Source organism: Galeopterus variegatus, unplaced genomic scaffold, assembly GCF_000696425.1.
Source record: "Galeopterus variegatus unplaced genomic scaffold, G_variegatus-3.0.2 Scaffold2571, whole genome shotgun sequence".
Lineage (NCBI taxonomy): Eukaryota > Metazoa > Chordata > Mammalia > Dermoptera > Cynocephalidae > Galeopterus > Galeopterus variegatus.
This window is the reverse complement of record NW_007728682.1, coordinates 364,536-370,939: the sequence shown is the minus strand read 5'-3', so window position 1 is coordinate 370,939 and position 6,404 is coordinate 364,536.

The following is a 6,404-nucleotide window of genomic DNA, read 5'->3' as shown; positions in this document are numbered from 1 at the left end:
GGTTTTTTTTTTTTTATTTTGTCTTTTTTCATGACCGGCAAAGGATCGAAACCCCCAGTGTCCCCCCCGTCCCGGACCGGGACCGGCCACGGGATCGCAACCCTTGGCGTTGCTCCCGCCCCCCGCCCAGCCAGCCAGCGGCCGGTCTGTACGTGGGATCCGAACCCTCGGCGGGAGCGCCACCGCGCTTCCCAAGCGGCGCACTACAGCAGTGCGCCACTGGGCCGGCCCAAGAGGTATAGGTTAAATGACACCATGGTGGGGGCATGGGTGCCAGACAAAAACAGAATGAGGTACTACAGTGACCATTCTGCTCTACTGGCAACAATACTCTTTCACTTGAATCAACAATCGGACTGACAACACTCAACAGGCTTCACCCAGCATCATGTTTACTTAGCCCTAAGAAAAGATTAAGAACAAAAAAGCACACAATATTCACATCACCAACATAGTGACAGTCTTCCAAGGGGCAACTCTGCATTTGGGACATGTGTGGCCACCAGAGATGAGGCTGAGCTGGCTCTGGCTGCCTTGGCTCTAGGAAACCATCAGCTTTCATATAGCTGTTGGTGTCCTATCTCAGGAGTATGTGATTAGCTCCCATTCTCCAGTGTGGGTACATCTCTTCAACACCATTTTCTCATTACTTGATAAACAGTCTAGAAAATGAGGTGCAGGTGCTTGACCTTCCACATAGTTCTCTCTTGGCTTCTCATTTATCTGGATTTGGTACAGGTAAACTTCTAACAATTCCTTCAGTTAATATTGAAAGGAAGATTTCATCGAGTCAAATCCTGTATGTCCTCGAGGCTAAAGTAAAGACCTAGAGCCAGCTGTTAACCTTTTCCGCATAGGGGCATTCTATCACACAACTGGCCTGGACCTTTTAGAAGGTCAAGAAGAAAAAAGAAATTGGGAATGGCTGTTTAAGATTTTTAAAGACTAAAAAAAAAAAAAAAAAAACGAATCCAATGTAATGCATGGACTCTGTTCAAATAAAGTAACTATACAAACCTTTTCTGAACAGTTAGGGAAATTTGAATATCGGATATATTAATAGTAGATGATATGAGATTTATTAAGTGTATTAGTATCAGGTGATATTTAAAAAAAAAAAAAAAAAAAAAAAAAAAAACGAATCCAATGTAATGCATGGACTCTGTTCAAATAAAGTAACTATACAAACCTTTTCTGAACAGTTAGGGAAATTTGAATATCGGATATATTAATAGTAGATGATATGAGATTTATTAAGTGTATTAGTATCAGGTGATATTTTGGAATGATTGTTAATTTTATTTAGATGGAAGCCGTGTTAATTATACTGCTTTAATTTTTCTGTGAGTTTTTGAGCATTGTTATAATTGCAACCTGGGAAAATATTTAAAGAATAATAATACCAGTTATAGATTGATACAAAGTTGAATACAATATGGTGGTAAATGAGGTATATATTAAATAATAAATTTCAGATTTTCTTTTTTAAATCATATCCAGTTAGAATTCTTTATTGAGACTTAATTTTAAAAAAGAATTATTTGGCATTAATTGTATACTGTTGAGTAAATTTAAGCAAGGCAACTAATTATGGACATCCTTTATCAATGTGAGATTGGCTTTGATTCTCTTCTTCATTTGGTTTCAAATTTTATAATATAAAGCATTTCAAACATATAGATGAGGAAAGAGTAAAATAGCCTCCCATGACTAAAGTGCATTATTTAATTAAAATCTGTCTTATACAAAAAGGAAAAGAGGTAAATATTACAGACATAGCTAAAGTCTTATTTTCCCTTGCTTTGCACAAACTCTCTCCCCTTTACCTCTGCAGAAGTAACCATAGTCCACACGTTAATGTTTACAATTCTCATGTATGTTTTTATGCTTTAAATATATGTATACATAACCATGTAACTTGAGTTTTAGGAATTTAGATTAATGGTATCAACCTTCCCACATACTTTTGTAATTGACTTAAGAAAAATTCGACGTTGTGATTTTGAGATTTGTTGAAGGAGAGCTAATTCATTCTGCTATAAGATATTGCATTCAATGACCACAATTTATTCACCCACTGAGAGACTCATTTACTTCTATTTCTTTTGAATAACTAATAGGCTGCACTCAGCATCCATGTACACATTCACATCTTCTTGTATACGTATGCAAGAGTTTCTGTTGGGAATATACCTAGAAATGAAATTGCTGAGCCACTTGTGAATGCTTATCTCTAAACTGATGAATCATTTTCAAAGATAATTGTATTGTTAATTGTCACACCACCAATATTGATTGTGTGTCTTGACTGCTAGATGATTATTTTCCTTGGAATTTTATTATTTTATTTGCCCAAACTCTTCAAGGCCTGAAATGCAGCTGAGTTCCTCCAAGTTGACTTGTGTTTACTTCTAGTTATTGCATGGAGATAGCACTAACCTGGGACCACTTTAAATAAAACTCTCTGAGGCTTTTCAGACCATTTAGGTAGCATGAATTCAGATCATAAACTACTGTGAGTGATTACTTGAGGTTACAGATCCTCAGGGGAGATTTTTGTTTTTATACTTTCAGTCAATGGAAAGTTTCACATAGGTCTAAATGTACTGCATAGAAGCTTTATTTCTTCTTCACTTTCATATACAGGGTGGACCCCTTTGGGATACCAGCTTTACATGAAAGTTTTCCATTAGAGTCCCCACTTTAGCTAGACCCAAGGCCTATCCTCTGTCCTTGCTCCATGCAGCCATCAAAGTAGAAGCTCAGGGTCTCCAGGATTTAGCAAAATTCCCCAGGATAAAAGCTTCTTTGGTGCATATTGCATCACAGGATTTTAGCATTCCATCTTCTTTGGCCTCTGTGCAATTTTTTTTTTTTTGGCCAGCTTAGCAATTCATTCAAAAAGATTTTTAACATTTATATATATAGTCTAAGAATTAATTCAATGTATCTAGTCTGTAATTTTTCAAAACCAGAAATTACAGTTAGGTCTTTCATCCGTGTGTAATTTTTTGTGTATATTTAATTTTTTGTGAAGATATATACATTCCCCCATGAATAACCAATAGTATCAGCACAGTTTATAAATTAACCTATTCTTTTCACACTGATTTATAATGCTAACTCTGTCACATGCCAAACTCATAGATATAGATATAGATATGTTCCTAAGTGTTTTCTTCCATACATTTGATTTCTATTTCTACCCAGTTATGATACCATACTGATTTAATTTCCGTATATTTGTAATTGTAAGAATTACGATTGTGAATTCTCCTTTTTTATATTTTTTCATCAAAATTTTTGTGTCTATTTTTTGCTTTTAATTCTTCAGCGTGAATTATGGGATGAACTTGACAATTCTGAGAAAAGAAAATTGTCGGGATTTTTAATGGTCTAGCATTTAATTTATAGATTAATTTGGAAAAATTGCCATTTTTATGGTATTAAATCCTTACATCTCTCTTTGTTAATTTGTTTTATGTCTTTCAATAAAATGTACCAAGACATAATGATTCAAAATGTGTTTTCACCGAATTACATAGTAAAACCCAACAGAGTATGAAAGAAATATAGACAAAACCACAGTCAGAGCTGAATACTTTAACAAACATTTTGCAGTAATTAACAGAAGCAACAAAAATAAGTTTATAGATAACTCAGATAACATTATTACTCATCTTGCTTTAATTGACACATAAAGAACAGCATACCCAACAACTACAGAACACTTTTCAAGCACATGTGGAACATTTGCCAAAAGAGACCATATGTTGGGATACACAGTAAATATTAATAAATTTTTAAAGATTAAAATCATACTCTTTAAGTTCTCTCACCACAATAAAATTCAATTAGAAATAAATAGCAACAACAAAAGTCCTAGAAAATGTCCAGATGTTTGGAAATTAAGCAATATGTTCCAAATGACCCATAATTCAAAAAATCAATTTAAAATTAGAAAATATTTTGAGTCTAAATGAAAACAAAAATATGACATCTCAAAGTTGGTGGGATGCAGCCAAATCAATGCTTTGAAGGATCTTCCATCTCTAAGAAGCTATAAAAAGACAGCAAATTAAACCCTAAAAGAGTAGAAAGGAATAAAAGTTGAAGATAAAAAAATCAACAAAATAAAAAATGACATTTAATAGACAAAAATCAATAAAGTCAGAAGTTGATTCTTTGAAAAGACTAATAATATTGATACCCCCCCGAGCAGCATTTATCAAGATAAAAGAGAAGAAAAAACATTACAATATAAGGAATTAAAAAGAAGACACCATTACTGATCCTTTAGCTATTAAAAAAATAATAGGATATTGTGGACACTTTATACTGATAAATTTGACAACTCAATTTAAAAGAGCAAATTTCTTGGGAATCATAACTTATCAAAACTATATAAAAACGTATAAACTATTAGAACTAGTAAATAAATTTAGCAAGGTTGATGAATACAATATTAACAAAAATTATTTTTCTATATAGTAGCAACAAACAGGTGAAAAATGAAATACAAAAATATACCTTTTACAGAGGCATTAAAAAACATCAAATACCTAAAATTTAATCTAATTAAAGGTGTGAAAAGCACTATGATGAAAGCTATAAAACACTTTTAAGAGGAATTATGGGAGTTCTAATTAAATAGATGGCTATATCATGTCTGTGAATATATCCCTTTGTTTACCATGAAAAAAAATCAACATTGTAAAATGTTTATTCTTTCCAAATTAACCTACAGACTGATAGGACTCCCAATCAAAATCTCAGCATATTTTTTAATGAAAATTGATGAGTTGATTCAAACATTTTGGTAGACATTCAGTATCTAGAAGATCCAATACAATGCTTGATGAAAAACAAAGCCAGATGACTTACACTACTAGATATTAAAACTTACCATAATAATACAGTAATTAAGACAGTGTGGTACTGGCACAAAAATAGACAAATAAACCAATGACATAGAGCAGAGGCCAGAAAAATACCCATTTATACGAAGTCACCAGGTTTACAGTAACACTACACTGCAATTCAGTATGTGAACAGATGGTATATTAGTCAGGGCTCAGCCAGGAGATAGAAACCACCCCATTAAACTGAAAAAAATGAATTTAGTATAGAGCACTGTTCACAGAGTAAAATGTTATTAACTACTGAAAGGGTAAATGGAGAATTCTAAGGTGGTAACAACTGCAGAAAACAGCTACAACTGTTCTGTATAAAATTTCAAAAGGAAAAGCTTTGAAAGTTAGAGAAAAGGCTTGCAGGGCTGATGCTCATGGGTGCTTGTGCTTATGATCTTGGAGGAGGAGGCCTGTGGGACTGGGTCTCAGGCCTCACAGGAATGAAACATTGCTGGTGTGCCACTCCCAAAAACCATCATGCAAGAGGTCCTCAGGAAACAAATAAACAAACAGGAAGAAAATCCTTTCCTTCCCCTGCAGTTTTGAAGCCTCCTTCTAGCAACCCCTATTGGTAGAGCCTAACAGTAAGCCAGCTAGCAAAGCAGAAATGTGGTTGGCAAAGACCCAGCCCCAGCTTCCCAAAGCAACACATAGATGGGAGGGAAGGTTTGGAGCTAAAAGATAATAACCTAGTAATTGGCATATACAGTCTGCAATAAATGTTGGAGCAACTATATTTCCATGTTGTAAAAAACAAACTTTTACCACTATTTCAAGATGGACTACAGACCTAAATATGAAAGAAATTAAAGTTCTAGAAGACAACAGAATATCTATTTTTTTAAATTTTAATTTAATTTTATTTTAACACTTCCTTGTACATGCTTGTGGGATACAGTGTAATGATTCACTCTGAGAAGATAGCATAATTTTGTACCCATTAGCCCACCACTTCTCTTACCCCCATCTACCTCCCCTCCCAGCCTCTGGTAACAATTATTCTACTCTCTACTTCTACGAAAATCACTTTTTCTTTTTAGACTTGACATACAAGTGAGATCATGCAGTATTTTTTTTTCTGTGACTTACTTACTTCACTTAACATGATGGTTTCCAGTTCCATCCATGTTGCTTCAATTGATAGCCTGTCACTTATTTTTTTATAGCTGAATAGTAGTCCATTGTGCATATATACCACAGTTTTTTTAATCCACTCATCTGTTGATGGCATTTATGTTAATTCCATTTTTTGGTTAGCATTGCGATAAGTATGGGAGTGCAGGCGTCTTTTTGATATATTGATTTCATTTTCTTTGGGTATATACGCAGTAATGGTATAGCTGGGTCATAAGGTAGATCTATCTTCAGTTATCTGAGGAAGCTTCATACTGTTTTCCACCATGGCTTTACCAATTTACATTCTTACTCACAATATAGGAGAGTTCCTTTTCCCCTGCATCCTTGCCAGCATTTGTTTTCTTTCTTTTTGAT